The sequence below is a fragment of the Schistocerca serialis genome, chromosome 1 (genome assembly GCF_023864345.2).
Source record: "Schistocerca serialis cubense isolate TAMUIC-IGC-003099 chromosome 1, iqSchSeri2.2, whole genome shotgun sequence".
Lineage (NCBI taxonomy): Eukaryota > Metazoa > Arthropoda > Insecta > Orthoptera > Acrididae > Schistocerca > Schistocerca serialis.
The window spans coordinates 226018533-226037037 of NC_064638.1; positions in this window are offsets into that span (position 1 = coordinate 226018533).

Here is an 18505-nt window from a genome sequence, read left to right on the forward strand (position 1 = left end):
TCAACTACCCTCCAACCAACAGTACGTCGACGAAACTCCCTTTCCAGCGCTACACCACACCCTCCACAAATCCAGTCATCTCAATCATTTAAAATGCTAACGGTGGCCATTCCAAAAGTTTCACTATTAGTTTCCGTTATTTCCACCTAAAAATTACTGTCCTATGCAATTAGCTAACACATTCAAATACCTCACACTAACTTTTTCTTTCCGTCCGTATCAACTGCACTGACACACCCATTTTCAAAAGCACATACCATGCTATTAACTATAGTTATCGATAAAATATTGTGAAAAAAAATATTCAGTTTCCTCAGAACTCAACAGTTGCGGACCTACCATCCCCTGGCAGCATGCCTCCAATACGAGACTAAGCCATCCATTTTCCTCATCTTCCATATACCAAGGCGCTGCTTACTTACAAACGTTTACCTACTATAGATGAATTTTTTGTTGACAATAAACCGTGAAGAACAAATTATTTTTTACCGTATCAGCACGCACACGCACGCACACGCACGCACACATATGTACTAAGTATAAGAACTTGAAGGTATGTTCCACAGACTTCCATGGTACATTTCATCAGGCGTTTGTCGTACAGCGTATGTCTGTTCACTGCTTTCTTGCACATATTACACGACAAAAAAAGTGAAGCACCTAGAGTGGGAGGACACCTAGAGTGGGAGGAAGGAACGAAATGAAAATCTATAGTTTGAGAGGGTATGCGATGTTATGTCAGTGACTACAAAATCGAGTCAAATCAACAAATAATTTGGCAGTATAAGCCCACTTGTCAGGATGGCGTTGCACGCCCTCTCTTCTACACGATGTATGTACTGATTCATTTGCGAATGCTATACTCTCCTGAAGCAATTTAAGTCACAAATGTTGCAACTGGTTCTTGATATCCTTTTTTCCGACAATGAGACGGAGTTGATGTCCTTGCTGGTCCCGCATTTGTTCTGTCGGGAAAGACCTGGAGATCATGCTATCCTCGGGCGTACATCAGTATCACGCAAATGATTCATAGAGACATGCGGCATTTGTGGACTAGCGTTATCCTGTTGAAAAATGACATAATGGTACAGTCACATGCGGGTAAGACAGTATTGTGTCTCACTGTTTAGAGGCACAAAACACGTGGGTGTTTTCAGCTTGTTACTAAATGCAAATAAGTAGGAGGCCGAGTTGATAGGAGCTGAAGGAGTCCAGGTTGCAATAATATGCGGTACGACACACTGTTAGAGAGAAGGATTATTATTCAAGAAACACATAGTACAATGAAAATTACTTATCTTCAATAGTTTGTAGGACTGCAGCTACGGCTATAACTAATACAACATATTCTCAGGGACTAAGCCCGATGAGCCCTCCTCAGAGAATCAGTGCAAACAGAACTGGCTGAGGGCCGATTATGAAAGTGCGTCTGCCTAGATTTTAGTCTAGCTAAGAAGTGAACGAGGCACACTCCAGTCGGGTCGAGCTGCACAGCCCGCTAGAGTGCGCTGTGCTCGGCAGACGACGGGCTGCCAACCTTGCTTTGGCCGGCGTTGTAGTAGTATCTGTGGCAATGATACTACAGATAGGATGCCTGAAGTACCGTTGTGCCTGCAGAGTTCCCTCCACCACTAACATCCGCCGTGACCAGATGGCTCCTCACAACATGACGCCAGGAGAAAAGCCGCTGTGCCTCTCGAAAATATTACGAGCATGGGTCCTCTCTCCTCTTCGCCGCTACAATCTCCAACGATCGTCGTACGAAATAGCAGAGAACCATGATTCGTCGCTAAACACAAGGCGACGCCATACATCATGAGTCCATGCTTTCTGTCACGGCACCACACCAAAAGTAGCTGTGGTAAGTTTTGTTTTAACGGTCCCTAGTTCGGCTGCTGCTGGTCTCCGATCAATGATGCGCGACGACCAGAATGTGACAGGGAACTGTGAAGGGCTTGCCATCTGCTTTGCGCAAAATACGGCCATCATTCTTTTTTTCTGGCAAGACGTGGTTGACCGGAATCTGGAAGACGAGTATCCCTGCCCTCACGTCCTTTGGAGTCCAATCTCGAATTTCTGTCACATCCAGATACGCCAGAAATCTGGAAATGCACGGTTCGATCAGTCGGCCAGTTGGAGACCTACAATGAGACCCGTTTCAAACACTCATGTGCTGATAACGCCGTCTCACAGGTTACGCGGCTTCTCTGTCTCGTTCGCAGTCATCACTAGACTTATTTTGCTTCTAAAAATCGTTCCTGTTATTTCCTTTAATATTAACCGTTTCTCCTGCGACACCTTGTTTATGTATCCGGCGTCTGTCCCAATTGCGGTCAGACCTATTTTCTCTGGTGTTTCGGAGGAATTGGAAATTTTGTTTTTGCGGTGTGCAGCTGGAGTCAACCCAAACAAATACTGGGACAGCCTGTGTCTATCATGCGACTCTCAGTGTCGACGGGAACCATCGGTTTCTTTCCCGTTACAAATAAAACTACACTCCTGGAAATGGAAAAAAGAACACATTGACACCGGTGTGTCAGACCCACCATACTTGCTCCGGACACTGCGAGAGGGCTGTACAAGCAATGATCACACGCACGGCACAGCGGACACACCAGGAACCGCGGTGTTGGCCGTCGAATGGCGCTAGCTGCGCAGCATTTGTGCACCGCCGCCGTCAGTGTCAGCCAGTTTGCCGTGGCATACGGAGCTCCATCGCAGTCTTTAACACTGGTAGCATGCCGCGACAGCGTGGACGTGAACCGTATGTGCAGTTGACGGACTTTGAGCGAGGGCGTATAGTGGGCATGCGGGAGGCCGGGTGGACGTACCGCCGAATTGCTCAACACGTGGGGCGTGAGGTTTCCACAGTACATCGATGTTGTCACCAGTGGTCGGCGGAAGGTGCACGTGCCCGTCGACCTGGGACCGGACCGCAGCGACGCACGGATGCACGCCAAGACCGTAGGATCCTACGCAGTGCCGTAGGGGACCTCACCGCCACTTCCCAGCAAATTAGGGACACTGTTGCTCCTGGGGTATCGGCGAGGACCATTCGCAACCGTCTCCATGAGGCTGGGCTACGGTCCCGCACACCGTTAGGCCGTCTTCCGCTCACGCCCCAACATCGTGCAGCCCGCCTCCAGTGGTGTCGCGACAGGCGTGAATGGAGGGACGAATGGAGACGTGTCGTCTTCAGCGATGAGAGTCGCTTCTACCTTGGTGCCAATGATGGTCGTATGCGTGTTTGGCGCCGTGCAGGTGAGCGCCACAATCAGGACTGCATACGACCGAGGCACACAGGGCCAACACCCGGCATCATGGTGTGGGGAGCGATCTCCTACACTGGCCGTACACCACTGGTGATCGTCGAGGGGACACTGAATAGTGCACGGTACATCCAAACCGTCATCGAACCCATCGTTCTACCATTCCTAGACCGGCAAGGGAACTTGCTGTTCCAACAGGACAATGCACGTCCGCATGTATCCCGTGCCACCCAACGTGCTCTAGAAGGTGTAAGTCAACTACCCTGGCCAGCAAGATCTCCGGATCTGTCCCCCATTGAGCATGTTTGGGACTGGATGAAGCGTCGTCTCACGCGGTCTGCACGTCCAGCACGAACGCTGGTCCAACTGAGGCGCCAGGTGGAAATGGCATGGCAAGCCGTTCCACAGGACTACATCCAGCATCTCTACGATCGTCTCCATGGGAGAATAGCAGCCTGCATTGCTGCGAAAGGTGGATATACACTGTACTAGTGCCGACATTGTGCATGCTCTGTTGCCTGTGTCTATGTGCCTGTGGTTCTGTCAGTGTGATCATGTGATGTATCTGACCCCAGGAATGTGTCAATAAAGTTTCCCCTTCCTGGGACAATGAATTCACGGTGTTCTTATTTCAATTTCCAGGAGTGTATGTAAAAAGGGAATTTTATGTCACTGTTCCACAGAGCGGTCCCAAATTACTCAAATATTGCATTCGTTTTGTTGATAGACATGAAGAGAGGCCAGTAAAACACAAAGAATAAACAATACTCCAGCAGTGACTGAGTAGCACTGCTGCGTGATAGTAGAAGACAGCGCGACCTAGGGCAATGCTGCTGGAACGCTGGTTACTCTTCGTGTTTTACAGTTCCTGTTAACACACAGCGGTAAAACGAATGTCATACTAGACTAATCTGGGACCGTTCTATTGAATGGGCACGTAAAATTACACTTTAAAAACCAGACTGCTTGTAACACGAAAGAAACCGACGCTTTCAGTCCATGCTGGGCGCTGTATGAATGCCGTGATGAGGAGTAGTTAGGGCTGACTGCAGCTGCATAATAAAAAAAAACCAAACTTCAAGTATCTGTCAAAACACCAGGCAAGATGTAACTGACGAGTCTATATACACACTACCGGCCATGAAAATTGCTACACCAAGAAAAAATGCAGATGATAAACAGGTATTCATTGGACAAAAATATTATACTAGAACTGACTTGCGATTACATTTTCACGCAATTTGGGTGCATAGATCCTGAGAAATCAGTACCCAGAACAACCACCTCCGGCCGTAATAACGGCCTTGATGCGCCTGGGCATTGAGTCAAACAGAGCTTAGATGGTGTGTACAGGTACAGCTGCCCATGCAGCTCGGGAGAACGACGGTTCAATCCCGCGTCCGGCCATCCTGATTTAGGTTTTCCGTGATTTCCCTAAATCGCTCCAGGCAAATGCCGGTAGGGTTCCCTTGAAAGGGCACGGCCGATTTCCATCCCCGTCCTTCCCTAATCCAATGAGACCGATGACCCCGCTGTCTGGTATCCTTCCCCAAAACAACCCAACCAACCCACATGCAGCTTCAACACGATTCCACAGTTCATCAAGAGTAGTGACTGGCGTATTGTGAAGAGCCAGTTGCTCGGCCACCATTGACCAGACGTTGTCAATTGGTGAGAGATCTGGAGAATGTGCTGGCCAGGGCAGCAGTCGAATATTTTCTGTATCCAGGAAGACCCGTACAGGAAGTGCAACACGCGGTCGTGCATTATCATGCTGAAATGTAGGGTTTCGCAGGGATCGAATGAAGGGTAGAGCCACGGGTCGTAACACATCTGAAATGTAACGTCCACTGTTGAAAGTGCCGTCAAAATCAAGAGGTGACAAAGACGAGTAACCAATGGCACCCCATACCATCACGCAGGGTGATACGCCAGAGTGGCGATGACGAATACACACTTCCAATGTGCGTTCACCGCGATGTCGTCAAACACGGATGCGACCATCATGACTCTGTAAACAGAACCTGGATTCATCCGAAAAAATGACGTTCTGCCATTCCTGCACCCAGGTTCGTCGTTGAATACACCGTCGCAGGCGCTCCTTTCTGTGATGCAGGGTCAAGGGTAGCCGCAGCCATGGTCTCCGAGCTGATAGTCCATGCTGCTACAAACGTCGTCTAACTGTTCGTGCAGATGGTTGTTGTTTTGCAAACGTCCCCAATTGTTGACTCAGGGGTCGAGAGGTGGCTGCACGATCCGTTACAGCCATGCGGATAAGATGCCTGTCATCTCGACTGCTGGTGATACGAGGCCATTGGGATCCAGCACGGCGTTCCGTATAACCCTCCTGAACCCACCGATTCCATATTCTGCTAACAGTCATTGGATCTCGACCAACGCGAGCAGCAATGTCGCGATACGATAAACCGCAATCACGATAGGCTACAATCCGACCTTTATCAAAGTCGGAAACTTGATGATACGCATTTCTCATCCTTACACGAGGCATCACTACAACGTTTCACTAGGCAACGCCGGTCAACTGCTCTTTGTGTATGAGAAATCGCTTGAAAACGTTCTTCATGTCTGCATGTTGTAGGTGTCGCCACCGGCGCCAACCTTGTGTGAATCCTCTGAAAAGCTAATCATTTGCATATCACAGCATCTTCTTCCTGTCGGTTAAATTTCGCGTCTGTAGCACGTCATCTTCGTGGTGTAGTAATATTAATGGCCAGTAGTGTATGTATTCGACCTAAATAGTTACTACAACAATACGTAAGGGGATTCTTTACCTAAACTGAAAAGAGTCAGTCGTTCAGAGAGGATTCAAAACGTTTTAAGGTATGTGGTCTGGCGTCTGACTCTGGAATAACCACAGACAGTGCTGTGGCTGACTGAGAGCTGTCTCGCGTTCAGGAGTTTTAAGGATGGAAGTTATCGCTAACGGTATGGCCCTCAACTGTATTTACGATGGCATCACTCCCTCATCCCAAGGCAGCGTGCAGGAGATACGGTTCTTATGGTCGACACTAAAACGGATTTATTTGCGGCAGATAGCCGTTCGAGGAGGCCGGGCTAGCATTTTCTGCGACGTTGGGACGGCTTAGCGCCGGCGCAGACTCGCTGTCAGAAGCGGAAAGAAATCCCAACCGCTGGTGCTTCTCGGCCTAAGCGCCGGGACAGTGCTCCTCGAAGACAAGCAGCTTGTTTGGTCCGTGTCAACGTCCGACGTCACCTAGTCGGTCAAATCATCCTAATTAAAACCTGATCTGTCAAAGATATAAAAAAGACTGGGGAGAAGAAATTTACCATCACAGTACGAGGGGTGGTCGTACCCCTCTTAATTGCCACTTCGAAAAAATAAAGTTATGCAAGTTTTTTTTATTTTTTATTTTTATTGTTTTTTTAGATTAGCAGCTATACGATGGCTATAATTAAAGTGTAGCCACTCGCAGAGGTTCGGTATAGGCTACAGCTGTCGTATGACACCGAACCTTCGTAGATACGAAATATTGAAAAACGATTTCGCTGGAAAATAACAGCTCCAATTTTGACCAACAGGCGGAGATCCGGCGCTGTGAATGCATTAAGTATAGCAGTATTTACAAATTTAATGGATTAGGAATGGGACGCGAGCAGGAAAGGTCAAACAGGTGAGAGTGGAATGATGTTGAATTTATTATTCACCGTTGCTTATGCAGTTTGTTCAATATGAGCATTGGAGACGTTGACGAGATGCCGCATCCGTAAAATGTCATTATCAACAGTTGCTCGCAGCCGTTCCGGAGGAATGTGAGCCACGTTTTCCGGTATACTCTCCTTCATATCAGGTATAGACCCAACATCGAGACTGATAATCGCGTTCTCTTAGATATCTCCAGTGCCAAGAGTCACATGGATTCAGATTAGGTGGTCTTTCAGGTCATGCATCTCGAAAACCTCTGGAGGTAATATGTTGTTGGAAGGTTGCATTAAGTATATCTTTCATCGGACGAGCCACATACATGTCGCCCCATCTTGCACTAATTAGTGGTGTAACGGGACGTCGTCTTCAAGCGTTACTTCTCCTCAATAGTAGTTGTCGATACCAGTATTATGTTTGGAATTTTGTACAGGTCAATATTATCTCAACTGCCTTTCTGAAAACTTTCATATAATTTTATAAACAGTATGTTATATTTCAAGATAAAATTTATGGAAACGTATTACTCTATTTTGGATGTTATAATCGATGAATACTAGCTCTGAACGTACAGTTAAATTTATTTTTTAGAAACATTTGAAATTACGAATTATTTGACACACTTAAAATTTTTGTTATTAATTACGCAGTCTAGTAGCTTACTTTGTTTATTTCTGGATTCATTTATGGAACAATAATCGAAATTCATAGAAGTTCATTTGTCAAGAAAAAATTGTAAACCCTTTGGAATATGTCCATTACCGCAGGGTGAGGCAGTAGTAAGTACGCCTGTCATGTAATCGGGCGTAATTTTGTATTTTGTGCGAACAATGTAATTTCGGCTTTGTTAATGTGTAAAATCAAATGACTGTATGATATACTGGAATGTGACAAAATTTATTAACGTAAAATCAAAAAGTTCTGCAACAACCATCTTCAAATTTATTTAGATCAATTGAACCATGAGGAGCTAACATGTGATAATTTCAGTTTCAAGAATGAGACTCCTGGACAAGAACAACTGGAGCCAATTCTAAGTGAAAAGATAAGTAAACCAAAAAGTTTATTGTAATCTTCGCTCCTCTCAAATCTTCATAAAAGATTAATGTGGACAAGATCTGCAAGTAGGAAGGAGGAGGTGAATTACAGTGGTTTCCACACAGTTGAGCTCTGTCAAAATGGGAATCATATGCTATACTGGGAGGTCGTCTCGATAACGTTCAGACGTCTTGGTATACCTGAAAGGCCCTCTCAGTGTCTTCCCTTCAAGAAAGAACAGCCAGAGAATAAAGGCGCCTGTGAATTCACTAATTCACACGACACAGTCGGATACAGCGATTTCAAAGGCTCTTAATGCATAACTCGTGGTTTAAGAGCACCCCCGAATTTGGCGATTCTGTATATTCACTACACCCTGCAGGGTAACAGTGCCGGGCAACATCATTGTCTCCCATCCATTGCAGAATGTTGCTACGGACCATGACGTTGAGATGCTGCATAGTATGGATCTTGCACGAGTGCCTGTGTAAAATAGACTGCAGGAATTTCGGTATTGTTCATCGTGGGATGGATGATTCTCGTGACACTGCGCGAGTACTACCACTACTTGGATGGTCATAGCATCAGGATAGGACTCTTTCCTCTTCAAAGGTACCAAACGTTTTCGAATGTCATTATCATCTTCTTTAAACCATTTAATGACATCGGGCCTCTCCCCAGACTTTTCAGTCGGCGATACATCATCAATGCAGCACTGTTATTGCTGCCGTTCACGTAAAACAGCTTCACTAACATCGTACGGTCCTACTTCTCGGTAGCCATTGTGTTCACTCACGTTAAAGCTTGTCAAATGACAGCGTGAACGTCATAGCGTCACACAAACACTGTACAGTGCCACATTTGCAACTGGTGGCCACCACTGGAACTGATTGGTTTTCCAGCGTAAATGGGTTCCGCATTAACACATCAGCATATCTACCAAGTCTCGGTATCATACGATAATTACAGCCCACGACTGATTTCCGTGAGTAGCTGCAGTTCAATTATGACCATCTTGTACTTTCCTGCAGTACCTGTACGCACCGAAATCCCTGCGTCACAGTACGGTAGGACCCAAAACCAAATGGCGCAGTCCATTGAGAAAATGATCTGCAACAATTAGTTTCGTGCATTTAAAGAGAAAACAAGTTGCAATAGTCTATGCTGAACTGGAAACAACGCACTGCAATACGACAATTGACAGATAGCGCATATGCTCTTAGTGTTGTGAAACAAGTCTGAATGATGATGATAGAAATTTTTGGCCATTTCTGTGTGAAGAACCACGATTCGCAAGAGCATCTGGGGCCCTGGTGCTCTAATATCAGTGTGTTCCAACCAAAGCGATAGGGGGAACAAGTGAACGTCAATAAAAAAAATGGTTCAGATGGCTCTAAGCACTGTGGGACTTAACATCTGAGGTCATAAGTGCCCTAGACTTAGAACTACTTAAACCTAACTAACCTAAGGACATCCCACAAATCCATGCCCGAGGCAGGATTCGAACCTGCGACCCTAGCAGCAGCACCAAGAACCGCTCGGCCACCTTGGCCGGCAAAGTCAACCACTGATTTATTGTCAACAGCTTGTTCAGCATTTTGACCCATGATGAAGGTTGCCGCCCGCAGGGTTTCGCGACAGGTGACACCCATCTAAGAAGCCAGCACATTCGAAGCATCAGCGGAAACGCTGCAGGTAGGCCAGACCAGCGCAGATTCCTCTGTCTGCCTTAGCGCCGTGGACGACTGCTGGATGTATTACTATTACCCCGAGACAGAAGAGCGAAAGAAGCAGTGGAAACGCATCACCACCGTCGAAAAGGCAGACGACTCTAACCGGGCAAGGTGATGCTCAGCGTTTTTTTGGACTACCGTGGCATGTTGTTGACAAGGGGAGAGGTGCTTCTGCTCTATCGGCTACTGACTTGTACTGCTACCATAAAATCCGTACCTATTGGACAGTTCGACATGTAGTAAAGTGGAGTCAGATTGTCAGCCATGAGTTCTGTGCGTTGAACACATCGGTTGAATACAGCGTTGATTTTGTTGCAGCTTTCATTATTGTTACTTTGTCTCGAAACCTGGCAGAAAATCCAAAGAGATCCTGGTAGTATGTGAAGCATGTTAGCGGCAAGAAACAATCAATGCCTTCTCTGCACGATAGCAAATGGTTGGTTCAAATGGCTCTGAGCACTAAGGGACTCAACATCTGAGCTCGTCAGTCCCATAGGCTTAGAACTACTTAAACCTAACTAACCTAAGGACATCGCACACAACCATGCCCGAGGCAGGATTCGAACCTGCGGTCGTAGCGGTTGCTCGGTTCCAGACTGAAGCGCCTAGAACCGCTCGGCCACACCGGTCGGCTGCACGATAGCAATAGAGATACTTTCGAAAACAGTGCTACCAAAGCACAGTTACTAAACACAGCCTTCCGAAATGGATTCACAAAAGAAGACAAAGTAAATATTCCAGAAGTTGAATCGAGAAAAGCAGCCAACATGAGTAACGTAGAAGTAAATATCCTCGGAGTAGTGAAGCAACTTAAATCACTTAATACAAGCAAGTCTTCTGGTCCAGACTGTATACTAGTTAGGTTCCTTTCGGAGTATGCTGATGCTTAAGCTCCGTACTTAACAATCATATACAACCGTTCGCTCGACGAAACATCCACACCCAAAGACTAGAAAGTTGCAGAGGTCACACCAATGTTCACGGAAGATAGTAGGAGTAATCCACTAAATTACAGACCCATATCGTTAACGTCGATATGCAGCAGGATTTTAGAACATATATTGTTTTCGAACATTACGAATTACTTCGAAGAAACCGGTCTATTGACACACAGTCAACATGGGTTTAGAAAACATCGTTCCTATGAAACACCACTAGCTCTTTATTCTCATGAAGTGTTGAGTGCTTTTGACCAGGGATTTCAGATCGATTCCGCATTTCTGGATTTCCGGAAGGCTTTTGACACTGTACCACACACGCGGCTCGTAGTGAAATTGCGTGCTTATGGAGTATCGTCTCAGTTATGTAACTGAATTTGTGATTTCCTGTCAGAGAGGTCACAGTTCGTAGTAATTGACGGAAAGTCGTCGAGTAAAACAGAAGTGATTTCTGGCGTTCCCCAAGGTAATGTTATACGACCTATGCTGCTCCTTATCTATATAAACGATTTGGGAGACAATCTGAGGAGCTGTCTCAGGTTGTTTGCAGATGACGTCGTCGTTTATCGACTAATAAAGTCATCAGAATATCAAAACAAACTGCAAAACGATTTAGAAGAAATAACAGACTGGTGAGAAAAGTGTCAGTTGACCCTAAATAACAATAAGTGTGAGGTCATCCACATGAGTGCTAAAAGGAACTCGTGAAACTTCGGTTACACGATAAATCAGTCTAATCTAAAAGCCGTAAATTCAACTTAATACCTAGCTATTACAATTACGAACAGCTTAAATTGGAAGGAACACACAAAGAATGTTGTGGGGAAGGCTAACCAAAGTCTACGTTTTATTGGCAGGACACTTAGAAAATGTAACAGACCTACTAACGAGACTGCCTACACTACGCTTGTCCGTCCTGTTTTAGAATGCTGCTGCGCGGTGTGGAATCCTTACCAGATAGGACTGACGGAGTACATCGAAAAAGTCCAGAGAAAGGCAGCACATTTTGTATTATCGCGAAATATTGGAGAGAGTGTCACAGAAATGATACTGGATTTGGGCAGGAAATCGTTAAAAGAAAGACTTTTTCGTTGCGACGGAATCTTCTCACGAAATTCCAATCACCAACTTTCTCCTCCGAATGCGAAAATATTTTGTTGACACCGACATACATAGGGAGGAACGATCACCACGATAAAATAAGGGAAATCAGAGCTCGTACGGAAAGATATAGGTGTAATCATTCTTATCATCAAGAAGCTGTATTCGTCGTGGTTCGTTTCTAGGACATTAACGAAGAGAAAATAGTGACTTAGCCTATAATTATCGCTGTAAGTTGTTGATTTTGTAGCGGTACAATTTAAGAAATTTAAATCCACACAAACCTCAAAAAATTCATTTAGCATTATCAGTGCAACATAATGCATCGGAGGCATTTGGTTTAGTATGCTACGTATTCAATTAAATAATTATTCTGTTATAAAGTACAGGAATAAAATGGTGTCATGGAAAGTGGAGTGCAGATGATCTGAGGCGCTGACAACCGTAAGGGCATAAATCACACCAACATCCATTTTGAGATATTGGCATATACACATGCTTCTGAGTTCTTTTCATCTCGAGTGACATCCTCGTCGAATTTCGGTCAATATTTTCACTGATACAAGAGGTTTACACACTCTACATACAGTGACATACAGCGAGAGCACTAATCAGAGAATTACTTACAAAACGAATCAAAAATATGTTAGATTAGTTTGTATTACAATGTGGTTGTGGTCAGCCTCTACGTTGTCAGTCTCATTTTAGCAGACGGACATTTACAACAGGCACAACCCACCGTCAGGACTCTGGGTACCATGGAATTTAAAGTGGTCCAGATGATTTTAATATCCACGGACGTAGATATGAATAAAATACTTGCCGATGAAAGCTCTAGTTGCTCTTTTCCTGGAAGTTCACCACTTACAACTCTCGCAGCCTAACCGTTGTTCATGAAGTTTAAGCAACTCACCTACAAGTATACTGTAGAGATGCTATGCAAGTTTGTTTTCTTCTCACGTGGAGCATCAAACGCATCTTTCACAAATAAAACTCACACTGTTGCACGCTAAATTGCAGCAATAATATTGGGTTTCTCTGGGTCACAACCCGGTGCTTTTATTGTAGGGGCGCCAGCCCGGTCGGCCGTTGATGAAGATATACTGTATCACCAGGCGCCTCTGGCGGAAGCTTAGCTTCCGCCTAGGTCAACACAAAGCCTTGCCCAAGTGAAAAAGAACTGCGCTCATTTGAAACCAAACTAAAAGTAAAGTGTAGGTCGTCCTAGATTGTGAGACTAGGCTAAGAAGAGTTATATTCCACTGTTAGCAACGAGATTATGAGGTATTGTTGAGCCAGCTAACTGAAAAAGTTACTTTACTTAGTCAAGAATAGTTACTGCTGCTTTTATATAAACGTCACCTCCGACTGGGAAAATTCACTGATGGAAAAAAAAATCTGAAAAGAAAGGAGGAGTGTCGCAAACGAAAGTTGGTAGGCGTGTTGCTACATCTGAATGATGATTGTTAGATTTCGCGGTAATCCAGATGCTAGATGCAGACGAGGTTTCAAATGGTTCAAATGGCTCTGAGCACTATGGGACTTAACATCTAAGGTCATCAATCCCCTATAACTTAGAACTACTTAAACCTAATTAATCTAAGGACATCACACACATCCATGCCCGGAAGCGGCAGACGGAGCGAAATCCGTGGAAGTACAGTTTTATCACTGCTGAATAAAGCAGCTTTGGACGAGATAAGCTTCGCCCATTGCCTACAGCATTGCATGCCGGAGATACTACGTTTATTGTTTTAGTCGAATCTATAAGAGAAATAGATGCAGCAATAAATACATAAATTACATATACAAAATTTTAAGTGCCCGTCCTGACTTAATTGATTGTAAGCTTGGACGATGCTGTCTTCAGAATCCCTATGTATTATCTGGTATTAACGAAATATTCTTACACTTAAATACTACATTAGTCTTGTAAATAAACCTGTAAAATGACGTGAAAGTGAAGTTGGTTTAAAAATGTAACATTAGAGTACAAGATGTCACGAAACTTCCTGGCAGATTAAACCTGTGTGCCGGACCGAGACACGAGCCCGGGACCTTTGCCTTTCGCGGGCAAGCGCTCTTCCAACTGAGCTACCAAAGCACGACTGACGATCAGTTCTCACAGTTTCAATTCTGTCACTACCTCATCTACCTTCCAAACTTCACAGAAGCTCTTCTGCGAACCTGGCAGAACTAGCAATCCTGGCTTCCGTGAAGTTTGGAAGGTAGAAGACGAGGTAACGACAGAATAGGTCATGAGTCGTGCTTGGGTAGCTCAGCTGGTACAGCACTTGCCCGCCAAAGGAAAAGGTCCCGAGTTCTAGTTTCGGTCCAGCACACAGTTTTAATCTGCCAGGAAGTTGAAAGGTGGCTACACTGAGCCACTGCGCCAGAGATTGCGCCAAAGAGTATTATTAAACCGCCTTCACAGTGCTTGGGGAGAGCTCGTAGTAGTCAGTGCCTGTCGAGGACTCGTGGTAGTCTGTGCTGAGATGTCGTAGTGAGGAGTGTTTGTTGAGATGTGCTAGTGGGCAGTGCTTGCTGAGATGTGATATTGGAGAGTTCTGGAAGAGATGTAGTAGTAGCGAGTCGGTGTGGAGAGATTGTAATGTCTAGAGTGCTTTTCATCAATATAAATTAAGGTAACAACCTACTTTTCTTTCTTTTCTCATTATTTCAATGTCCTGAATAATGCGTCATTACAGGTTCAGTCAACAAAGCATCTGGCTTATGTTCTTGTATTAGAGTGTAATTCTGGTTTTCTTGCGCAATTATAGTATTTCTAATTTTTTTTATCACGTCAGTATAAATGATATTTAAAATTTCTTGTCTTATTGAAGAAGAACCGTGCCAGATGTGTACGTTGAATCACACTTCCACACACAGAACAGTTACTCTTGTGCTTGTTGTTGCGTTGGTTTTATAGTTGCTGGGGACTTAATTAATTAATTGTGTTAACGAAAATTTTCATTTCATTCTTTGTTGTTGTTCTATGCAGTCAGATTGCGTAATAATACTAGTCAGGGCCAACCGTTTACGAGATACTGCGTAAGCGGACATACAGCTACCAAAAATATTTGCATTATAAATAATAAAGCCCCCATGCAAAGTTTCATATCAGCGCACACTCCGCTGCAGAGTGAAAATCTCATTCTGAAAAGTTGTCACCACAGTAACTACCGACAGGAAACATGTAAATAAAATGATCACGCTTGGTACCTGTAAATGTCTGTAAATTACATCAGCAATATAGTAAGTAACCGTCATAAAAACAGTTAGTCAGAATCTGTAATACATATCACAATTAATAAAATGCTTAATATTTCGTTTACAGCAAAAGCCAGCAGCCATTCGCTGCCTCCTCAGAGTTCCGCCCCCTGTCATGTTATCTGTTGTGCGCCTCGCTGCAGTGGAACTATCGATACTGGAAAGCCATTGCTACAGCAATCAAATAGAGCCGTCTCTGAAGCGAGTACACATGAATGTCTACAGGGAGCAGTCTGCACGAAATAGCGGCTGCAGCACGCCTGTTCTTTGTTTGCTAAAATCTTGATGATTGTGCAAATAGTTTCGGAAGTATGTCCTCGTTGCAAGACACTAAAATTTTAAAATTGTGTGTATCGTATGTGGACAAGCTTAAAAATATGCCAGACAAAGACATACTGTCGAAGCTAGTTTTAGAACAATGAAGATCTTGTTGCATTGAAAGTCAATTTCATGTTAACTGATTCCTCCTTCGGTTCTTGGCAGAATAACACAAGAATAGATGGAAAGTACTGTATTTTCTACGTTCTACTGGATTAATTTATTCAGGTTAGCTGGTTTTTGGCTTAGTAGGCCATCATCAAAATAACTGACTATAGTCCACAAAGATTTTACATTGTTTGCAAACAACATTGGAGAAGATGTTACTCAACTACGCTGAGGTAGATTTCGTTTTTGGCCGTGTGGAGGTCCTGCAGTGCAAAAATAGAAAGTTAAACAATAAATAAATATAAAGAGAGCAAACAGAAACAAAACAGTTTACATTAAACAAACAAATCCAAAAAATAGAACTAAATTAATTTTAAAAAGGAAAATACTTCCTATTGTTCCGTAAAATTATATTTATTTGGTAACGGACAGGCTTTTTGGCTTCTTAGGCCATCTGCAGGTGACAACTGAATGTCGCAAACACAGAGAAATATGATGTGCAACTTAAGCAGATATCATTTGAAAAGAAGTTACAAAAATGCACAACATAGGAAAATTCAGCTTACAATGGAGTTAGGAGGCTCCTCTGTAAATTTCTTGCACCTTAACATAAATATTAATACAAAAAGATACTTACTTAGCATTTATACAAAAAAACATGTATACTGATTCGATGATCTCTGCAAGTTCCCTATATCTGGTCTATTATGTGATCAACCTTTCAAAAACAATTACAGACCAAGAAAATGCGTTAAATTACACCACTTCTTCATATTGGCGAAAAGTAATTCATCAGTAATGACAAAGGCAGGTGCAAAATCTCATTTACTGGTGAAATTTCGGACAACGCTGCAAAATAGTTTCAGTCTCACAAATACAGACCTCCAATTTATAATATCAACGTAATATCAAAAATGTTTTATTCAGTAGTAAAGACAAACTGCAACCGTTGGCACAGAGTGATGTACACAAAATCACTTGCAAGCAGTGTGAAAAACTGTATGCTGCTCAGTGAGGAATAGCTGTGACAGACTAAGTGAACATGAGCCAAACTAGAGATTAAGGAAGAAAGCTTTAATCTTTGCTGATTATCTTTTAGCAGTATATGATATAGACTGTGATGCTTATATTCCGTCAATAATGTTGAGGAAAGCAGTAAGATGACGCTACTGGAAATCAGTCAACACGTGGAACAGAACGCCTGATTAAATAATCATACCCAGTTTCCATTTCTCCCTTTGTTAAATTAAGTTTTCGTTACGAACACTAGATTCGAACTGTAATTCAGCTCACATCTCATCAGTTGTTGACAGTACCTTCAAATAAAAATTTGGTTTAACCCCGTTTTTTTTAAGTTAATGTAATTATTTCAACGTGACAAAAAATAAATGTATTATTTTCCTATGTAAAAACTGTCATTTTAGTATCTTCCGTACATATAACGTCCGTGTCAGTTGCACAACATGTTGATCTATGTTTACGACATTCAGTTGTCACCTGTAGTGAGACTGCGAAAGCCGGTTCATGACCAAGTAAGTATAATTTTGCAGAAAATTATGAAGTGTTTTCCTTTTAATATTATAACCATGTTGTGCCAAGGACCGATGGAAAACTCAGTTAATATTAAAATAAAGTAGGTACTTGACAAAGCTCCTTTAAGCGATATGCACACAGAGAATGATGCAGAAGCCAATTAAGGGAAAGAATTAAGAACTATAAGACAGAATATGTAGAGCATATTGGCAGTCACAATAAAATAAAAATAAATGAATAAATACAGACAGTAGAGGTGTAGGAACGAACATATTGTCAATGTGAGAAGTAATGGAAAACTGAAAGGATTATCTGAAGTTTGGAAGAGGGAAGTATTATGATGTGTGTGGTCAATTAAGATTAAATGATAACTAATCGAATCGTTCTAATGGCTCTGAGCACTATGGGACTTAACTGCTGAGGTCATCAGTCCCCTAGAACTTAGAACTACTTCAACCGAACTAACCTAGGGACAACACACACATCCAGACTGTAGCGTCTACAACCGCTCGGCCGCTCCGGCCGGCTAAATGATAACTGTGGGTTACATTTTTGTTTTTTTGCAAATCTTGCCACAAAGAGTTTTTATCGTTGTTACCTAAGTGAAGGCTATGACTGGTAGTAGTTGCCCTCAGCAAATGTGGAGTCCTCATAGTACACCATAAGCTGCGCTTATATTGAGGAAGCATAACTGGTATGCCTTTACCTGCTTGACGAATATTGAACTTATCACTATGAGGACAAGTAAGACTGTATGACAGTGTTGGCCCAGTAATTTGGTCTAATCGTTGCTAACAAAAATATACTAGGCTGTATTGTTCTTCACAAAGTAGGAAATTCTGTAGTAGCAGGCTTTCAGTGTTTCTTCGCTGCAGTCTGTGATACCTGTCCTACGTATGGTACTGTATGCTACTTCCTGCAAAGAGAGGAAAGGAAAGCAGGGGGGAATTATCTCATTTTTTTTTTCCTGTGCAAGATGTGGTCAATCAGGACAGGGTTGAAGTTACTCGTTGAGCCAATAAATCTGATATTGTGTAACTCTGCTTACCAATCTTCTTTGGACATGGGAATAGATACAAGATGGAGCATCATTAAGTGGAAAGCTGCATGCTTGTGTGACATGGAGTGCTGTGAGCAAGAAGATATTACTATGTCTGTTGTGTTTTTTCTGTAAATTTTAAAACAATTTGTGGATATCACTAATGAGATCTAGGAAGTTTATGCATCTGTTGCCAATCTCCATTGTGAACTCAATATTTTTATGTTCGCTTTTTAAGTTATGCAAAAATGTGGAGTGTTTTAGTTCCAGTCCACAAAAAATGGTACAAATGGCTCTGAGCACTATGGGACTTAACTTCTAAGGTCATCAGTCCCCTAGAACTTAGAACTACTTAAACCTAAGGACATCACAAACATCCATGCCCGAGGCAGGATTCGAACCTGCGACCGTAGCGGTTGCGCGGTTGCAGAATGAAGCGCCTAGAACCGCTCGGCCACTTTGGCCGGCTCCAGTCC